Here is a 21,960-nt window from a genome sequence, read left to right on the forward strand (position 1 = left end):
GCACTTTGAACTTATTAGCAACAAAAAGGTCAAGTGTCTGATTTGTGTTCAAGAGCTGGCATTCAGCAATAACACGTGAGTGCTGCATCGTCTCCAAGAAGCAACCACAACTGCTGCTGCTGCCTCTATGCTTCCAGAGCAGGAATTAGACCGGGTATCCTTTTATTATTTCTCAAGTCTAAACTTGGGCATAGTCTATGACTTTAAAGACTGGTACCATACAGTTTTTTTGTTGTTTTTGTTTGTTTTTGTGTTTGTGTGGCCATATCTTTGTTATCTAATGGGGACAATTTCACAGGAATATACTACATTAGGTACTTGTGGGAACTGAAGACTGGTCCCTATGAGGAGAAGTTCTGTTCTTGGGGTGGTGGTAAGGTTTAGAACTAAGGTGTTAAATTAGTTTACAGTGAGGCAAAAAAGTATTTAGTCAGCCACCAATAGGTCAAGTTCTCCCACTCAAAAAGATGAGAGAGGCCGGTAATTTTCCTCATAGATATACCTCAACTATGAGAGACAAAATGAGGAAAAAAAATCCAGAAAATCACATTGTCTGATTTTTTAAGAATTTATTTGCAAAATATGGTGGAAAATAAGTATTTGGTCAGTTACAAACAAGCAAGATTTCTGGCTCTCACAGACCTGTAACTTCTTCTGTAAGAGGCTCCTCTGTCCTCCACTCGTTACCTTCATTAATGGCCCCTGTTTGAACCCGTTATCAGTATAAAAGACACCTGTCCACAACCTCAAACAGTCACACTCTAAACTCCACCATGGCCAAAACTAGAGAGCTGTCAAAGGACACCCAAAACAAAATTATAGACCTGCACCAGGCTGGGAAGTCTGAATCTGCAATAGGTAAACAGCTTGGTGTGAAGAAATCAACTGTGGGATCAATTATTAGAAAATGGAAAACATACAAGACCACTGATAATCTTCCTCGATCTGGGGCTCCACGCAAGATCTCACCCCGTGGGGTCAAAATGATCACAAGAACGGTGAGTAAAAATCCCAGAACCACACGGGGGGACCTAGTGAATGACCAGCAGAGAGCTGGGACCAAAGTAACAAAGGCTACCATCAGTAACACACTACGCCGCCAGGGACTCAAATCCTGCAGTGCCAGACGTGTCCCCCTGCTTAAAAACAGTACATGTCAAGGCCCGTCTCAAGTTTGCTAGAGAGCATTTAGATGATCCAGACGATGACTGGGAGAATATCATATGGTCAGATGAAACCAAAATAGAACTTTTTGGTAAAAACTCTACTGGTCGTGTTTGGAGGAGAGAGAATGCTGAGTTGCATCCAAAGAACACCATACCTACAGTGAAGCATGGGGGTGGAAACATCATGCTTTGGGGCTGTTTTTCTGCTAAGGGACCAGGACGACTGATCCGTGTGAAGGAAAGAATGAATGGGGCCATGTATTGTCAAATTTTGAGTGAAAACCTCCTTCCATCAGCAAGGGCATTGAAGATGAAACGTGGCTGGGTCTTTCAGCATGACAATGATCCCAAACACACCGCCCGGGTAATGAAGGAGTGGCTTCGTAAGAAGCATTTCAAGGTCCTGGAGTGGCCTAGCCAGTCTCCAGATCTCAACCCTATAGAAAATCTTTGGAGGGAGTTGAAAGTCTGTGTTGCCCAGCGACAGCCCCAGAACATCAATGCTCTAGAGGAGATCTGCATGGAGGAATGGGCCAAAATACCAGCAACAGTGTGTGAAAACCTTGTGAAGACTTACAGAAAGCGTTTGATCTCTGTCATTGCCAACAAAGGGTATATAACGAAGTATTGAGATGAATTTTTGTTATTGACCAAATACTTATTTTCCACCATATTTTGCAAATAAATTCTTTAAAAATCAGACAATGTGATTTTCTGGATTTTTTTTTCTCATTTTGTCTCTCATAGTTGAGGTATATCTATGATGAAAATTACCGGCCTCTCTCATCTTTTTAAGTGGGAGAACTTGCACTATTGGTGGCTGACTAAATACTTTTTTGCCCCACTGTGGGTTCGGTTTAGGGTTAGGTATGTGTTGTAATGGTTAGGGTTATGGTTGGGCCATAGAAATTAGTGGTGATATACCGACTTCAGTGAATATGGACATATATCTTGGGCTCACCTGCCACTATGTAAAAACTAACACAGAGCTAATAAGTGTTTTGCTGGTAGTGGGACATTTCACTCAGTCATACTGGAAAACATTAAAGGGATGCTATAGAATTGCACTTTAATAAGCTGGAAGCAAATTTCACTTTTTGATTATAGATGATAATGATGCATTAAACACAAATTGCTGTGCTCAACTGTTTAATACTGTAATATGTTTTGCTCACATGTCTAACTTTGTTGTGAAGAAAGCTCCTGAATTGATTTCCTTAAGTTCCAGGAAAAAGAGCTAAAGGTCTTCCACAGTTTCCTACTCTAAGACTGGCTTTAAAGCAAAAGGGAAAAACCTGAAAACATTAAAAAAAAAAACCCTGCAAAAATCACCACCTAAACTCATACCGAAGTGGAATTCAACATTTTTTGATGCTCCAAAGGCTTTATGAACCATGGGAACCTCTTAGAGCAGCACTTGCATCCCTAACTTCAGACAATCCTCCAGCCTTTGTGAACCAAACCCATGCAGATGACGAAATTCAGAGTAAAAAAGAAATGTCCCCATGTAAAATGTGTCGACATCACTTTTGTATTAAACATCACAGGTAGTCTCTATTTATACAAAATTATACTTTTTTTATTTATGCTTTTTTTTTGCTGATATGATCTTAACCAAGCAGAACCACAGGTGGAATGTGGAGGAATTCAACAGCAAAGTTGGATTGTATTATATAAATTATCTGATGATCTTTAGAATCATTTTAGAGATAATTTAGTTGGGTATTTTATCATAGCTTGAACTTTGGAAAACAATGCATTGGCAGATGCCAGTGTAAATGCAAAGATACTGTATGTTGGAGCCCTACCTCTCCAGAGGATATCTGCATAAAGAATTTCCCACAAGGAATTAATAAAGTAATTCTGATTCTGATAAATGAGCAAGAATATTAGTCAACACCAGCACCATCAGTACCATGTGAACAGGTCTTCTCCAAAGCTAAAGAGGTAGTGAGGCAGATTGAAGCCAAGTAAATCATTCTTTTTTAACAGAGATTATTGAACCCCAAAACAAATTTGCACAGTAGTTCTTCCTATTTTAAAGGGTTGACAGGGCTTTAAAACGACCATGGCTACTCATCTTGAGCAAATATTGCAGAAAGCTTACTAAATGAAATATGTCTGGATTTGACATACCCGTAAATTCTCTAATATTGGCCTGTATTTCAATAGCGGCCGGGTCTCTAACATTGGCCGGTCTCGCTGTCAGAGGAGGTAAATAATGGCCGGTCTCTAATACAGGCCGGGGATATAAACGTTTTTTCTGGGCATACCTCAACATTATACTTGTGGTAGTAACATACAAGTACCACAGCCCTGCGCAGCTGAACGACAGGCCCTGACTGCTGCCCGTCTGCGCGAGGAAGAGAACAGACACGCAGCAGAACATGAGGAGCAGCGCGAGTGATGAGGAGATTAAAGGGAGAGATGAAGAGGAGGAGGAAACTGAGGAGGAGAATTAAACAGAATTGGAGGATTTTTATTTTATTTTTTTTACTTCAAACCAAGCGAGACATGGTAACTGTGCTTTTTCAATAAATGAACCTAGTGTTTTATAGGTTCAAATAGACACAAAATCTCATTTTTATTCATTCCACTGGTAGTCTGTTTTGCTCAAATAGCAATAGAGGCCTGTCTCTAATACTGGCCTCTATCCAATAAAGGCCTGGACCGCGATGCACTTGAGTGAAATAAAGGCCCGGGCCTATATTAGAGAATTTACGGTACTTGTGCTTTAATATTCAGTTGGAGATTTAATATATCCATCCATCCATCCATCCATCCATCCATCCATCCATCCATCCATCCATCCATCCATCCATCCATCCATCCATCCATCCATCCATCCATCCATCCATCCATCCATCCATCCATCATCTGACACGCTTGTCCCAATTGGGGTTGCAAGGGGTGCTGGTGCCTAGCAGTCGATTTAATATATGATTTCCTTAATTTTTACACAATACAAGAACATGTTAAAATAAAAAGAGTTTGGGTATGTGATTTAACTAATAGGTAATTATATGAACACATTAATAATATTGCATCCAGTTCCCCAGATGCAGCTGTCAAGCAAAGTAAAAACTGCTTGCAATGGGCAGGGTTTTAATTTTGACCCTGCAACAAGAGCAGAGTACCTTTATCCTACCATGACAAGACTCCATTAACACATGCCTTTTTTTACCCTTCATGTACACCCTGGGGTGCATTTGTACAAAGCTTCTTAATCCAGATCTTTTCTGCCTTTTTTTTCTGTGAGCTCTGGTGTACCTAGGGTTGCATTCAAGAACCATGGCCTTCACAGAATTCCTGTTATGTTCAAATAAATCTTCTATCAGCATCTTATGCATTTTTTAAAACATTAAAACCAATAGATGTGTTTTTTATTTTTTATTTTTTAAACAAAGTGTTTAAAAGTGTTTAACAAACTAAAAAAAAGAATGCACCTGGTTTTGGCATGTACTTAATCATATTTAGTTACTTTAACACATTTTTTTTTTTTTATGTCTTACCCTGCTAACATGAAACATTTGTGTTAAAGAAACTAAATATTATTAAGTAAATGCCAAAAATAGTTGCATCATTTTTTCAATGTATCACAACAAAAATTGTGTTTATCTGTTTTCACCAGATCATACAGTTAAATCCATTCAAAGTTTCCTATCTAAGGAAAACCAGTTGGTTGCATCAACTAATTGACTCGAATGCAATCCCTCACACTAAGCATGTTTGTAGTGATAGTTGAGAGGAAAAACTCCCTTTTAACAGGAAGAAACCTCCAGCAGAACCAGACTCAGTGTGAGCGGCTATTTGCCGAACTTTCCAGAGACACGAGGGTGACCATATTTTCATTTGGGAAAACCAGGACACCTTGGAGCGCGGGGGGGGGGGGGGGGGGGGGGGGGGGGGGGGGGGGGGGGGGGGGGGGGGGGGTGATTGAAAGAACAAATGTCTCATCATTGGGATTTGCTCTGTGATCAGAGGAAATGTTACTTGGCGCAGAACAGTTGTGAAAATTGGAAGTTCAGTTTAATAAAATACAACTCTGTGAATAGTTCCGTCTGAAATGAATGAAAATAGTTGTTTTAATGGTTATAGAGTCAGATATGAGGCGGTAATGTTTGATTTATCTAAAGGTTTTAATCTGTTACTGTGTAAATGGGTTTGGCTGGAATTTAAGGACAGATTCTAATAGATCTGCAGAGTGGGGACTATAAATCTGATAGGAGTTTAATTTTTTTATTGTTGTTTTGCACAATATGCTTAACTAAGTATTTTTTGTTGTTGAATATTAGAGATTTTGCAGATATATTTTTATACATACATTGTTTAGATTTACTTATGTATTTCTAACCCTTTTATAGAATAGAAAATCCCTTTATTGTCCCACAATGGGCAGATTTACAGCAGCAGAAAGATTATTGAAAATGGTCACACAAATGTGGACCTTAGAAAAATGTATAAGAATAACATAATAGGGAAGAGTTCAAATATAAACAATAAAATACTGTAAAGTGTTTTAACAATATAAAACTGGAGAATTAATAACCAATATGCAGCTATGGACATTTTTACAGTAATGGATATTTGAAAATAGCAGCAACATCAGAGATGTGCAGAATGACAGCAGCAGGTTATTTAACTGACTAAGGTTTCTATCATTACATTTGATTTGATTTGTTCCTGCTCCCGGTGGTTGGAACCTTTATTCCACTCTGGATTCTTGAGTGTAGTCTTTGTTGGCTTTAACTTTTTTTAAAATAAATAAATAAACAAACAGTTTTAAAAACCTCGGTATTCATTCTTTTCCTTCTTTGTGTCAACTTTCACGGTTGCTAAGCAACAGAGCATACGTCGGTAAAACCCGCTGAAGGGAGGACCTGTTCGAATTCACAGCCAAAACTCTTCCGGTCTACTTATTTTCAAGGACTTCGAAGGATCCAGTCTAGGTAGACCGCGTCCTTGGAGGACCCGTCCTAGGTTTTCGAACAGAGCCTCTGATTAAGAACAGGGCTGCCCGCACTGACTCGGCTCAGGGATTACGTCACACGGAGCGTCGTGCGCAGTGAAATCAGGACATTTCCTCACTTTCTAAAAAAAACCCGGGACGCCCGGGACAGGACGTGAAATACGGATATGTCCCGGGAAATACGGACGTTTGGTCACCCTACACTACTACTAAATGTTACTGAAAATCATTTATATATTATAGAGTTAAAAGTAAGATTTCACACTACAAATAATTGTCCCAAAGAAGCGGGGAGCGTCTTTGGTTCCTGCACTTTTCATGAGAAATACAGGGGCATCATGGATCGCCCTACTCTCTGTCACTGGTGATGGTTCTGTGAGCTGAATGCCAGTAATTTAGGCAGCATAGGGAGAGGTGAAATCATAAAAAATAACCAAGGTTTACTGTGGAGCTGTGACGAATCAATCGGAACACATTTTTGGAAACAAGCCTCTCATGGTCCACACAGCAGCTGTGTTTCACTGTCCCCTTTGTAAATGTCAGGGATGAGTAAGAAATGCCAGGCCTCTGTGTTTTGTGTTATTGTCATTACATGTATACATGAATAAGAAATAAATTCTGAGGGCCAGCATAAAAATAATCTGTCCTTTATAAATAATAATTGATAAAGGACAGATTCACTATAATAATAATAATAATAACAGACTGCTACTCTGGGTTTCTAAGCTAGAGCCTTAACCCCTGATTGCTCCCCATGCGCCAGACAATGGCAGCCCACTTTTCCCCAAGGGGATGGGTTAAATGCAGAGGTAAATTTCTCCAATGTGAGATCAATAAAGTTTAATTATTATTATTAAATGTTTTCAGCAACGGTATGTGGAGACATTCACAGCATTTCTGCAGGGTTTAATTTATGGGGAGAAAAACTGCCACCAGAGCAGGACTGAATGTCATCTTGTTCTCTTTTCTTTGCAAAGGAAATAAAATGACAGACTGAAATCCATCGATCTCCTTTTATTTAACTGGACTTTATATTTTCCCACCACAAAAACTTGTGCCAATTATTTTTTGTTGGGGGGGCAATGTCAATGTCTTTAATAGGGCCCCAAAATTCCTGGTGATAGGTATACTATTAACTAAAGGAATCTAAATCAAAGTAGATTGCAACAGTCTGATTTAAAACACATGGGTGTGCTTGAATTTAAAGGCTGTATCCTCCAAGGACCCGGTCTATCTGGACTGGATCCTTCGAGGTCCCTGAAAATAAGGAGACCAAAAGAGTTTTAGCTTTGAATTCTAACAGGTCCATCCCTCCGCGGCTTTCACTGCCGTATGCTCTGTCACTTAGCAACAGTGAGAGTTGACACACAAAACAGGAAAAGAATGAATACCCAACTTTTCACTACTGAGTTTTATTTATTTATTTATTTTTTATCGTAAAGTGAACAAAGACTACACTTATGGAATTCAGAGTGGAATAAATGTGACAACCTCCAGGAGCATGAACAAATAAAAGCAAATGTAATTATTATATAAGGGGTAGAAAGATATAAGTAAGCTAAACAATGTATTTATGAAAAATATATCTGCAAAATCTCTTATATTAAACAATAAATAATAGTTAGTTAACTGAATTGTGAAAAATATCAATTGAAAATAAAAAATCCTATCAGATTTATAGTCCCCACACTGCAGATATATTAGAATCTGTCCCTAAATCACAGTCAAACCCATTTACACAGTAACAGATAAATACCTTTCGATAAATCAAACATTACGCGCCACATATCTGACTCAATAACCATTTAAAAAAGTATTTTTATTTGTTTCAGACGGAACTATTCACATATTTGCATCAGAAGAAACTGCACTTATTATTAATTAGTATATTCACCACTGCTAGGCAGGAAGTAACTCTTTCCTCTGAGCACGGAGCAGCCAGCTTACTTGGACTCGTAATGAATCACAGGATATCCAAGGCTACATAGGATACACCTGACCCTTCCTTTAAAACGGGCAAAAAGAAGGACGCATTTTTCGGCCGCATAACGAGGAGTCTTGCAATCCGAACAGAACTCGGTGCCGGTCTATGACGTACTCAGCCTACGAATCTGGCCTTCGGAGGACGCAGCCCAGGAATTGGAACTCAGCAATGCTCTATGGCTAGAACTTAAGCTCCAAGGTGCCCCCAACACAGTCATTTCTAGGAGATCAGATGCAACTATCAAATACCTTGTCTTTAGCCACTGTTGATTCGCTGAGTTGTATTTAGAGTCAGAGCAGCTTTCAACCAGGAGGAGCTTTTCTCTGGTGACAGGCTCTGTGGAGATTAAACCTTTCAGAAAGAACTTGCACCTGATTAAACCGTCAGTCATATGAGCTAATTGCCTCTATGGCTCAATTTTTGAATATATGGAATCATATAAAAGTTGCACCAACCAAGCATGAGTCCATAACCTGTAGTGCACAGTACATGGACATCATGTTCTGTAGTTTTACTGTGTAAAAAAAAAATCCTTTCCTTTTAGTCGAAAATAGCTAACAGCAGCAACCCAGACTGACACAGCTCATTGGCTAATTGGTATCACATGTAGCCTGGTCGCTCTGGAAATCTTTACTAACAGGAGAAGTAAAGGTAGACACTATTGTCAGACAACATGTGGTAATTTCTAAATGTTTTAAATCAAGTTGGGTCCAGATCTGGACCGTGGTCCACTAATCCATGACCTCTGATCTATCAGCTTGATTGCCTGCACACACCCGCATCGATGCCGTACTCAGCGAAAGAGGGTTTCACCGACTTCATCTGCGTTCATTAATGTTAAGTCTGCAGACTTCTTAGCTATTTTTCCACAAGAGTGTGTTAGAATAGAATGATTTAGGGTGAGGTGTAATGTTTGCACTGTTTTCACTGTACTAGATTCATTAAATTTCTTGAAAAAAAAAATTACTTTCAGCTGGCCCTTCCATACTTGCTACCTTAGGTAATCCCCGTGGTTGTCTATGTGTCAACACTAGTTTTTTATTTTTTTTATTATTGCAGCACATGTATTTGCAGGGTGTTTGCCCTCCACGGTTGCCATAGTATGACCACAACCACTAGATGTGTTATTCTGCTTCAGTAAAAGCCTACAACCAGACTTGGCAACAGCTATCTAATACATTTTATGTTCTGCTAAGTAAATGACCCTCTCATGAACCTGCAGTCAGCTGTGGGCTTGTGTTTTCTAAATCTTTCACTAGAGGTTAAGAACATATCTATCTTATTTACACATGATTGCTGATGAAACTGGTGAACCTGATCATTGGTAATTTAATGTGTGTGCAGCAACTACAGGCTTAAAAGAATACAGAGAAGAAAACGGTTTAGCTTAACAAAAAAGACAAAAAAAAAAAAAAAACAGTGATTCACAGCGTGGGAGGTAGAGACGAGCTTTATTAAGACATTCAAAAACAGCAAGCTGATTTTTTGGGAGTAATCCATCTTTGGGTTGACGTGAATTGAGTGATTTACAGCCTAGACTGCTCTGATTGTTACTGCAGAGGGAGCTGCTGATTGACATTGATGGGCATGTATTTTACATACTCTGCTCTATATACAGCTTTACTTATTATTTACAAGCAGAGCCTGAGGGAGTACGTGTCCTGGTGACATGGTGATCAATTTCATACTGGCTTTGGGTTGCTGAACTAACGGCAGGGATCTGTACTGTCTGTCATTATATTAGGAGGGAGATTAATTTTATTTGCATACAATTCTTAGAAAAGGCATTCCCCACTTGTTTAACCTCCACATTGGTGCATACTTTAACCACAAACTCAAATGTATTTCATCAGTGTTTGCAGTTAAACAGTACAAAAGTAGTTCATAATTGTGAAATTGAGGTCAAATAGTTTACCCCACTCTACGTTGATACTCCTGCATTACTCCTACATTGCATGCACAAGTTTATATGTCTGTCCATTATTTATACCTGCTTAAACATGCGGGGGGAGGGGATTAAAATGCTTCCGATGGTGTGAAGCATGCTGAGCATTGGTTCTCCATCATCTACAGGCCTGCCCAGTAAAGGAAACACAATTTCTTACACTTTTCTCATGTCAGGTCTAAGCTCAAATGAACGACGGGATGATTAAAACAGATCCAGCTACTGACCACTTGATTCACGGCTATCCAGCTGCCTAAAACCAAAAATCCAGGTTATTCAGCGATTTACCTAAGAAACTATTCAAAGTTCTCAACAATTCCACTTTCCTAAATGGGGCCCGGGTGTCATATAACTGGAGCTCAACAGAATTTTATTATTTTATTTCTAATTAGCTTATTTTGTTGTTTCAGCTCCATTCTTCCACAAACCTTTACGCTTAAAACTGCACACTTAAGCTTCACAGAGAGCATTATGAAAACAGATTAAATGTGTTATCATCATTCTTAAATCCTTGTGGTATTCTTTGGTTGTTTTGTTAGCAGACCTAAGAGTCTTAATGGAATAACATACTCTATCTTTAGCAATTACTTTAATTGCTGTTAAGATCAATGTAAAGTTCTTCATCTTGTTTATCACCCTAAGCTTCATTTAAGTGAACATGGTCGACCCTTCCTCCTTGAATAACCCGAAGGGAGCCAGATACGTCTTTGATGTATGTTTTTTTTTTTCTTTTTCACATCTGAGAGACATCAGAGGAGGAGGCGAGACAAGTAACTGTTGAAAAAGAAGAACACCAAAGAGATTGTCAATAATATCAGAGCAGGTTCAGGACATGGGATCTGAATGTCATTGGAAGTCAAATCCTTCAGTCGCTCCAAAGCATGACAACTTGGCATGGATACTTTACATTTAAAGGGTTATCAATATTAGAGGTTATTAGTAGTTCTGCGCCATTTCGCTGGTCCTACAGCTATGGTCAAGAAGAAAGCCGACTGAGCAAGATGGTATAGACTTCCTTTGCAATTTGTGCTTATTTCACGGTTTTTTTATTAATGCTTGAAAATGTCTCCCTCTTTGAGTAAACCATCTGAGAAACATTTCCCTTGGACTCAGACCGGGTAATTATAGTGATGATCAAACAAATCCAAAACTGCTTTATCAAAACATTCTACCAATGTGCGAACAAATCAAACAATTGGAAATACCTCTTAATGTGGAAGAAAGGCTCATAGGTACAGTTTGTATTTTTAATATCAGTAACATGTTTATAAATATTTAAAAGCTGAGCAAACAGGTATGAGAAGCTGCATCATTAAATAGAGGAGGAATTTTGCTCGCTGGTTTCTCTTGTCTGTTAAACCTCTCATGGTTGTAGGGGTGCTGCAGCAGCCCCTAGTGGTGAGATGGAGATTAAAAATAAATATGTATGAAAAATATTTTGAACAATTAAAACATTTCTTATGAATATTTGGGGAAATGTTCATAGGTTCATATGCAGTCTGGACGCTGAGGCTAAACATGCTGTGTCTCTGACTGTAGCGCTGAGAGGGACTCCTGCGGAAGCGGGAGAACGGGGTTGGGACGTGGGAGTGGCGCCCCACGGCAGACACCAGAAAAGTCGCTAGATTTGTCGCCAGTCACTTTTTTGAAAAAGAGTCGCTGGAGGGGTCTGAAAAGTCACTAAATATAGTGACAAAGTCGCTGAGTTGGCAACACTGATCCCGCTCGTGACAGCAGACTAGTAAATTTACATAGTCTAATGACAGAAACGAGGAGGACGTATGGTACGGAAACACATTTCGGATTCATTTGCTTATGAGACACTTTATCTCCACAACCTCAGAGCGCACCTGAACATTTGAACACCTATAACCAGGCAGGGCACCCTGTCTGTAGCTCAACGTAAGAGCGTATAACTGCCAAGCGCTTTCATATCTATTCGTGCAGTTTAACGTAACCATAGTATTTTAGTGTTATTTTGATCTTGGATTCTTTGTGTAATGGAGAACTGTTCATTAACATTTAAATAGTATAATAATATAATTATTTCCTTGCGGTTTGTGTAAAAGGATTTTGGAGTTAACTATCACCTGTGTCACCCGGTGTGCAACTATAAGACCAGGTGACTGACTGACCTACCTACCTACCTACCTACCTACCTACCTACCTACCTACCTACCTACCTACCTACCTACCTACCTACCTACCTACCTACCTACCTACCTACCTACCTACCTACCTACCTACCTACCTTCCTTCCTTCCTTCCTTCCTTCCTTCCTTCCTTCCTTCCTTCCTTCCTTCCTTCCTTCCTTCCTTCCTTCCTTCCTTCCTTCCTTCCTTCCTTCCTTCCTTCCTTCCTTCCTTCCTTCCTTCCTTCCTTCCTTCCTTCCAGTTACTATGATTACAATGGCCAGACACATCTGGATTAATCAGTCCTCCTAGATGCTCTTGGATGTAACTTTACATAGAGATAACAGACTATGGCAAATTATTCACATGATTCACCTGGAATTGGTTGCTTGACGTTTCAGCTTTCCTTGTCGTACGGGAAATCACATAATGGCCTCAGCATCCAGGTTCAATAATAATAATAAACAATAATTGCATCCAGCAGTACTTCCATTTGTCCAGATCAAGAGGAGAACTCCACTGCTGTGGGGAAAGGCCAACCGGCTTTTGACTGAAATAACCTTTGTTTTCACTTTGCTGCTTAACCATATGTCATTCATTGGTTAGTGCGACAACAACAGACAGAGAAAATTCCCAGTGCATCCTCCAAACCAACTCATAATGACCAACTGTGTGTTTACTGCATCTATAACCATGCCACTTCACTCTAAACACCCATTTTGCACCTTTCGCATTGCTCAAAATGTGTCCTACGTATCATCGACAGTTTAGTCAATCCTTAGCGCTCCTGGAAATCGCTGACTTCCGGCACCTCATTTGCTTTCAGTGTGATTGTATCTTTAGAGTAGTTAGAAGCAGGAGTCTAAAGATTGGGCAGGTTCAACTTCATCTATGTGATGGTGAGACAAGCGGGTCAAAGGACTTTTAAAACCATCAATATTTATTTTTTTTCACTCCACCGTGCACAGAATTAAGCAAGAGTGGTGGTTGGCCAAGCTTTACTGATGCAGATGGTGAGTGATCAGATCTTAACTGCCACTTCTGATCCAGTAGGAAATCTATTGTCTGTAATGGGCTGCATAAATGAAAACTCGTCTGGGGACCCATTGAATTATTCTTGTATACATGTGTTCTGACTGCCTGATCCTGACCTGTTCTGCCTCTCGACTTCTGAGTCTGCTGGTTCCCGTCCTATCTGTTTGTCTGATCTGTCTTCTGACTCCTGCCCTCGTCCAGCCTGTCAGCCGCACTGTGTACCTTACCTTTAACTGTTCTCCTTCGACGCCTCACCTCACCTGATGTCATGGCTCTGACAACTAACCACGTTACCGAAATCGGCTTCGGCCTCTGCATCATCCGGCGTACATCGGACTGCTCGGTTCTGATCTCCTGCCTGTCCTCTAAATTCTGATACATCAGCGTCTGGGACTCTCTGTATGGCGACCTTAGCAACTGCGTTGACACGCAATCGGCTGGAACTATCCTCTATCTGTGGATTCGGACTGAACTATAAGACCAGGTTAGTGGTTCACATCTTTTCGATCATTCACTCCCAGAAAGACATGGTCAATCACCTGCTTTCTCCATCCGCTGAGGTTCCTGCCTTAGACGCCGACGCATCTTATTCTGATTCCGTTATCAATAAACGTTCAGAGAAATCTGTTTGTCAATATTGTGTCCTTCTTTTCTGAACATGACAGGCTGGAACAGGTTTCTTTTTATAATACCTGGTTTGTGGGGTAAATGAGTGTTGCATACCTGGAAAGTACATGCAAATATGAAAGGCATTACAATTTACTAAGAATTTGTGCAGAATGTCTTAATTTATGCAATCATGATGTTGGAAATAATTTGAAGAGTATAAAATATTGGCCAAACAAAAAAAAAAAAAAAATTGTAATACTCTCAAGACACTCAAATTTCTAGCTGTCATCTCTTGGTGAGCTTTCTAGCATCTTTAAGAAACATCATGACAGTAACAGTGGAAACAAATCATTTTTCACACATAGTGATAAATAAGCTAGGTAGTGGCTTACTAACATATACTGGTCCTATTCATCATCAGCTGCTTTTCTTTGTATAAACTATCCATCATGTCTTCCAGTTCCACTCAGATTAATTCTCCTGAGAAAAACTTTGCTTTCCAGTTGATCCGTCATCTTTGAACAGCCTTGTCTTGTGATCGCTGTGTGTTGCATTTGCTTGGAAAAACAGGAATGATACACTAAATTTGCATGCGTGACAATACAAAGTGAATATATTTTAATCCACACTGTGTTTCTGAGCGTTTGTTCTTTGCATAAAATCTCATTGTGCTCAGTCTTTTGTCTGTGATAATGAGCTGTTTTGTTTTCCGCGTTTTTCCTTTATCCAACCATCAGCTCTGCCTCTTACCTAATAATTCATCTGTGGGGTTGTTTTCATCTAAACCAGACAGCAGGGCCCACTGATTAGTAAGCTGTTAATTAAAAACATCAGGCCGTCTTTGAGATAATCTCATGATGGTTAATCTTAATTGAATCTGTCAAAAAAGTGTCTTGTTTCAGAATGACAGATTTTTTTTCTTCTATACTTATTATGGGTGACATTTACTAAAAAAAAATAGAATTTAGAGTTTGCAGCAAAAGTCTGGAACTAGAATTTAGGTTTAGGTTTTTTCTTTCTTTTGGGGTGTATGTATTTCTAATTTTTCCACCAAACCGCAGGACACCACCATGGAGGTGGTTGTGGGCTGAAACAGGCAACTCGGCACTCTCAGCACGGAGGTGGCAGATAAGCAGGGAGCTGTTTGGCAGGAACAGAAGATCTCAGGGTGAGCTTCATGTTCCTCGGTTACCAGAAGCCTTTAGCTGTCTGGAACAAGTGGAAAGATTTTCTCTGCGTCTTTCACCTCAATGCATGCTCCTTTGGGAACGACAGGTTTATTTCTACATTGCTGTCAAGCAGTAGGGGCACTGAAAGGGCCTGCACTGATATGAGTAGGGCATTATGATGGGTTACAGAAGGAACAAAAGGTAAGATGAAATAAAAATGGTTTATAGCAATAAATTCTTAGCTTCCATTTCAAAACATGAAAAATCCCCGTGTGCCTTTAATATAAAATGTTGAAAACTGTCAATATAATAGGTAAGTCAGGCTGTTATATATTAAAGAGCATAAATACAAAGCTCTTATAATCTTTTTTCTTATAATAATCGATGTAACCTCAAGTATAACCTGGGATCCTTATCAAGGCTAATTATGTATCCATACCTTCTACATTTGTTCCACATTTCCCTCCCTGGTCTGGGCGTTTTGTGAAGGTGTGAACAAACAGTGGCAAACTCTGGTTGGGACCAAAAAACTGCAGCAAGACCCAAATTTTTGTAGGCGGTCTCTGTCCATTTCTAAGTGGACTCTGGTTAGGTTAACTTCAGCTATGGAGAACATATACATCTCTGGACTTAACAAGCCACTGTAGTATGGGTACCATTAAAATCATACCAACTATGCTGTTTGTTGCTTAGCAACGCTGCTTCCAGCAAGTGGTGGGTTTCCCTTAGCTTGAAGGATGCATTAATCCAAAACAAAAATGAGGATAATAAAAAGTGAAGATAGTGGGTTATACAATCTACATTGAATGAGCTGCTCTTTATACTCACAGTGAATATACAGCTGTAATAACAGACTAAATTGTCATGAAACGCGGACAGATGGACCCAGTATTCAAGGAGAGACAGTCAGTAAGAAGGTTCAAAAAGGTTTATTAAATTAACAAAACAAAAAGCGGAGCTGAGGCTCGCGGACACTGCAGGCGGGGGGGGGGGGGGGGGGGGGGGCACCGCCCACTCTCAGACACTCTGGTTTTAAGGAATGTCCCCAGTGCTGCAGTCCCAGAGGTCATGCTGGAAGCCGGTCCTGGTGAGGGGTCCAGAACAGACAGGAACAGACAGTACAGGCAGAATCCAGATCAGGAACAGAAACAGGTGGCAGGATCCAGACTTCCAGGTATCCACAGGCTCCCAGGAGGGTTCAGAGTCTGACTGGGACCAGAAGCGTGACCAGGTGGTCACGCACAGGAGCAGACAGGATCAGGTGCAGATGGGCAGGCTCAGTGGAGGAGGGTAGCCGAGACAGGACGTGGAACCAGAACTTGAAGCAGGACTTTAAACTGGTCTCCTCCCTGGAGCCAGGCTTACTGGATAAAAACTGAACCTCCCCACATATTGAGCCAAAAACCCAGAGGACTCCGCGGGGGAGGAACAGTGGACGATCAGGAGACGAGACAAACACTAAAACCCTCTTTCCACTGGCTGCCAGGATCCAGGACATGAACCATGAAATAAAACAGAACAGACAGACTAATGTTACGGGTCTCAGAGTATGATGACCACATTAACAAATATGTTACCTGTTTAAAGCAGGTGAAAGAGGAGAAGTGAGGAAAGGATGGAAACAGTTTCTCTTCCAAATCACGTCTGTTTTATTGAACATTCTATTGTCACAAACAATACTGCATTTTAACTTAAGTTTGGATAAACTTTGCTTACTCAGTTTCTCAATTCAGTTTTACAAGTCCTTCAAACCACCTTCAGTATCACATTTATGTTACCAAATCTTCCTGGTCACTTATATTCCTGAGATGAACACATCTGGATAATCATGTATTTACATTAACAATTTTGTGCGTAAAATCACTCCATTTTATATCACAGCATACTACTGGTCCAAAACACTTAAATTAAGTAATAACCCCACAAGAAATGTGCCTGCCAAACTAATACAAAGTTAAGCTGCTGTAAAATGTACAGGTCTTTGAAATATGCAGCATCGAATATGCTTATGTTAATAGTAAACATTTCTGAATAAACATTTCTGAATTAAACATTTCTGAACTAAAGAAAAATTCACAAAATAAACCAGTGTGAAATACAAATAGAATGCTTATTTCCCCATAAGTGCATTTAGATCCTTATTATTAAAAGATAAAAAGTGTGCTCAGGAGTTTCCAAAATAAACCCAACCCCTGTTTAGATTGTAATACCCCTGCACTACCACATGGCGGCCGCTCGGGAAAATGTGCTTCTAAAACCTACTTTTAAGTGCTTTTAAACAGACACAAACAACGTGAAATATACACACAAATGACCTAAACTAATTCTTGGCCGAATACATATATATATATATATGGCGATTTACTAACCTGTTTAAAGCAGGTGAAAGAGGAGAAGTGAGGAAAGGATGGAAACAGTTTCTCTTCCAAATCACGTCTGAAGAAACGGCGGGAGTGCGCGCCCCTTTACCGCTCCCAGCGCAACAGGAGAAAAACAAAGGTTCCGCCCCCCACTTTCAAAGGGAAAAAACTACTGGAACCTAAATCGCCAATTAAACACAAATAAAATTCAAAATAAATGTGGTCACCCTATTGTAGGTGCGCCACACGCTCCCCGACAACAAAAGTGACTCCTGGCACTTTGCATAAACTTCAGAGAATATCAGCACCATAGAAAAAATATTTCCAACACCTTCATTGGTATAAAAACATCAAATAAAGATCTCAAACATCAAAGACTTATGTGCTTGTGTACCCTATGACCTCCTAATAACCTTGAACAGGGTAGGATAGAGGTAGACATTGGTACTGAAATAGAGGTAGACTTTGAAATAGCGGTAAGTATGCTTGTGAAGGCCAAACATTACTATGGGGAACAAAACATGTATTCACAGAGGGAAACAACTGATACGTTGGGTTGCCAAGAGAGGAATAAGTGAGCATTTGGCCTGGTCGCCTCGGCCTAGTAGACCGTCGTAAAGGGACTGGGGAAGCAGGCTGAAAGTCTGATATCTGTTCCTCATGGCACCCATGTTGAGGCAACTCTGGCTCCTCATAAGGAACTGCATTCTGGATTGTCTGCCTGTCATCCTCATCAAGTCCAACATGGTGTGAAGTGTCCTGATCCAAATTTGGTCCCTCATCAACTGTCCCATTTCCACACGGTCCATAATCTGGCTCTGTTAGAGTCTGAGTGTCCATCAAAATCTGGCTTCCTTCCTCTGTTCTGCATGAATCTCTATGACTCATGTGTTTAATCCCTTTAACAGGTATTTCCGGTGAAGACTTGTCCTGTGCTCCAGCATATTTCCTTCCTTTCTGAGTGGATGATGCTTCAGGAGAAGTTATGGTTTCCCATACTGGTGTTTCCTCCCTCTGAACATTTTTAGGTCTCTCAGGATTAACAGCGACTCTTGGTTCCACCCAGCTTGTCGGTATCCTCAAATGATATTCTCCCTCTGATCCGTCCTCAGAGTCTAAGTTCTCAGTGATGTCTGTATGGTCTTTACTTTTACTTGTCCTCGTTGGAGCATTTTTCTTGCTTTGTCTTGGCACTGTTACTGGTTTATTTGGCTGTGGTGGGAATTCTACTGGCAGCTCATTAACCAGCAGGAGCAAGTTCCTGTGCAGAGTTCTTGTTTTACCCGTTCCACTTTGCTCTGGGTAGATGACATACACTGGGTTATCTGACACTTGCTCCTTCACTACATATATCCTACTCTCCCAGTAGGAACGTAGTTTGCCTGGCCCACCACGCTCACCCAAATTCCTGACAAGAACTCTATCTCCTGGCTTTAGAACGGCTCCTCTCACTTTTTTGTCATAATGAAACTTGCCCTTAGCACTAGATGACTGACTGTTACTGTTGGCCACGCGGTATGCTTCCGCCATCCTTTTCTGCCACCTCTCTACATACCCTCTATGCGTCTCTGCAGCAGAATCTTCAGCTAACCCAAACAGAAAATCCACTGGAGACGTGGATGTCGTCCATACAGCAGAAAATGGGGTGAATAGCCAGTGGACTCGTGCCGAGTGCAGTTATAAGCATGTATGACTTGTGGAAGATGTTCTTTCCATGTCTCCTTCTCTTTGTCTGTCAGTGTACGCAGCATTTGCAGCAGCGTGCGATTAAATCGCTCAGCTGGGTTACTTTGAGGGTGGTATGGGGTTGTGCGGGAGTGTCCTACCCCAGACAGCTGACCAAGAGCTCGGAAGAGCTCGTTTTCAAACTCTCTTCCTTGGTCATGATGGAGTTTGTGAGGGAACCCAAAACGAGGTACAAAGTCATTATAAATCCGCCCAGCTGCGGTCCGCCCTGCCTTGTTTTTGGTTGGGTAGGCCTGAGCGAACCTTGTGAAGTGGTCAACAACCACTAAGATGTACTCATACCCCCCTTTGCTCTTCTCCAGGTGCAAGAAATCAATACAGACCAATTCTAGAGGAGAACTGGACTTTAGGCTGCTCATTGGTGCTCGCACATGAGTTGTGGGCTTTTTCTGCTTTATGCAATTGCATTTCTGGGTGATTCTCATGAAATCATGAGAAATAGGTGTCACAAAGCATTTTTATGATTAAAGTTTACTCTATAAAAATAAAAAATATATAAATTAAATCACATTTTCATGTACTATATTGCACATAACTCCAAATCACAATACCTTTTAAACATTTTGTATTTTTTTTACATTTAATGGTAAATTTTCTCATTACCGCAACGCGTCCAGAACTAAAATTGTGCTGTATAAGATTGAAATATTATTAATTAAAAAGATCAAAAAGAATAAATTTCAGAAAATATCATACTACTAATAAGCACAAATAAAGTACATTGGGTATTTGGTGACTGTTGGTAAAGACAGTGAAAATAATAAGAAAAAGAAATGTGTCCAACACCAACTTTCTCATCCTCCGCAACAATTTTGAATCAGCAATAAAATCAACAAGGAACAAATATTTGCAAGGCATTTTGTTTGAGGGGGACTGAATTGACTGTAACACTCAAGATGTCTACCAGGTAAGCAGCTATATTTTTCTCTCTCAAGACAAAAGTTAAAACTTTGGTCTTATTGCACCTATGTAACTTTTTAATTCTCATTACCGCAACATGACATTATGAAGTCTTAAAAAATATTTCTGCTTTTATTTTTCTGTAATTATATAGCCTATTGTGGTCTAAACATAAACAGCTAAGAAAAGTTTAGCTAACCCTCATGGTGCTCCTATAGCTAGCGATAAAGGTCAAGGTCACTCATCCTCCGCAACACCATTATCATTCACCGCAACTGTTGCGGTAGTGAGACTCAGTGTTTCGGTGGATGAGAATACATTGGAATGAGCTGTTAAAGCCAATGCATCCTGAGAATGAAAGGAAAAAATAAATATAATGTACATATAAAGTCTAAAATAAATATGATATACATTGAAAGGAGCTGCTATAGCTGTTAATTACATTTTAAAATGTAACATTTCAACCTCATTTCACTGTACATCATATTTATTTTACTATGCATTACTATATATGAAATTATATCATATTATATACTATATATTATATTATGTTATATTATATTATATTATTAAATAGTATATCATAAAGGATGGAAATGCATAATAACAGCTCATTTCAATATATCATTATTTTTATTGTACATTATTATTTTTTAAGTGTAGACCTATGTTATATGTATTATATAATATTATTATTACACACTTGTATTATATTATTGTACATTTTATTCAGATACGGTTACAAGCCATTTCCCCACCAGTCCTAGCAGGACTCAGTAATCTTCCACATTTATGTACTGTATGGTGGCTTATTTGAAATTTTTTATGAAAATTATTAAATTATGAATATTTAATATTGTTTTTTTTTCTTCTTTTTGTTGGATTAGCGTGTGATAAAGAATAGAATAGACATTTTGCAGCTAAGCTGCCTGACCAGTCTTTCCATAGAAACAATAATGATGACTTGGTTAAATCTTCTTGCAAAAGTGCAGTCTTTACATGTGCTATCTTGTTACAGGAAAGCATCAGGTGAAAAGAAAAGGGCTTCAGCGCAACAGAGGCTGGCAAAGCATAGGGCAACAGTTTACAGCGATCCAATCTTACATGAGGAACACAAAAGGAAAGAGAGAGAAAGGTTAGGGGAAAGAGTGATAACAGGGAAAATATACAGTATATGTAATGTATGTTAGGTGGTTTGACAGTTGCACTCATACCCATCCAAAGCCTTGCACTCACAGAGAAATGGAAACATTTCCCAAAGCACACACTCAGAGAGACACACTTGTATGATGTTACCATGCAAACATTCATCTGCTGCACACATTGCCTACACACCCGAACACACAGTTACATCCTCAGCAAATATAGGTATACACACAATTTTGTACATAGTCCATTGATTGAAAGAAATATAGCATGAGCATAAATAAAAGGTCTGTTTTTTTTTTTCTTCAAGGTATCAAAAACGTAAGGAAGCTGGTAAACTTAAAACTACTAAAGATCTGACAAGCAAACAGCTCGAAAGAAGAAAGCAACAATGGCGGTAGAACTCACAAAATTATTACAAAAGAAAAAAGCAGCAGCAAGTACTTCTGGACTTGACACCAGAATCATTTGTCAGTCAGGAGAATATGGAGAATGGAAGTACTGAGAATGATGGAGCATAAAGAGAGGAAGCAGACCCTAATCCTGACAGAACACCACTGAGAGCCCTCCAAGAACATTTAGAAATGACAGGACCAATGGATACATCAACCCCCTGAGAGGGTGCTGCCATTAAAAAAGAGAGACAAGACAACAAATGAATGAATGAATTCACCAAAGAAAAAAAAATGTAATAAAATTAACGACGAAATGAAATAAAAGTTCTTTTGCAAATGTTATGTGTTTCTGTTGTTTGACATTATGGTATTACGTGTTCTAAATTTTAAACTGGAATAAGAAC

At 39.6% G+C, this 21,960-nt stretch overlaps 1 long non-coding RNA gene across 1 annotated transcript; it reads left to right on the plus strand.

Annotated features, from left to right (window-relative positions):
- The first annotated feature begins 20,651 nt into the window (after window positions 1-20,651).
- LOC119785673 lies at window positions 20,652-21,602 on the plus strand. Its single transcript, XR_005281073.1, has 2 exons — window positions 20,652-21,150; window positions 21,472-21,602. It is a non-coding gene; the product is annotated as an uncharacterized LOC119785673 (long non-coding RNA).
- The last annotated feature ends 358 nt before the right edge of the window (window positions 21,603-21,960 follow it).

Source organism: Cyprinodon tularosa, unplaced genomic scaffold (assembly GCF_016077235.1).
Source record: "Cyprinodon tularosa strain WSP-4 unplaced genomic scaffold, ASM1607723v1 ctg255, whole genome shotgun sequence".
NCBI lineage: Eukaryota > Metazoa > Chordata > Actinopteri > Cyprinodontiformes > Cyprinodontidae > Cyprinodon > Cyprinodon tularosa.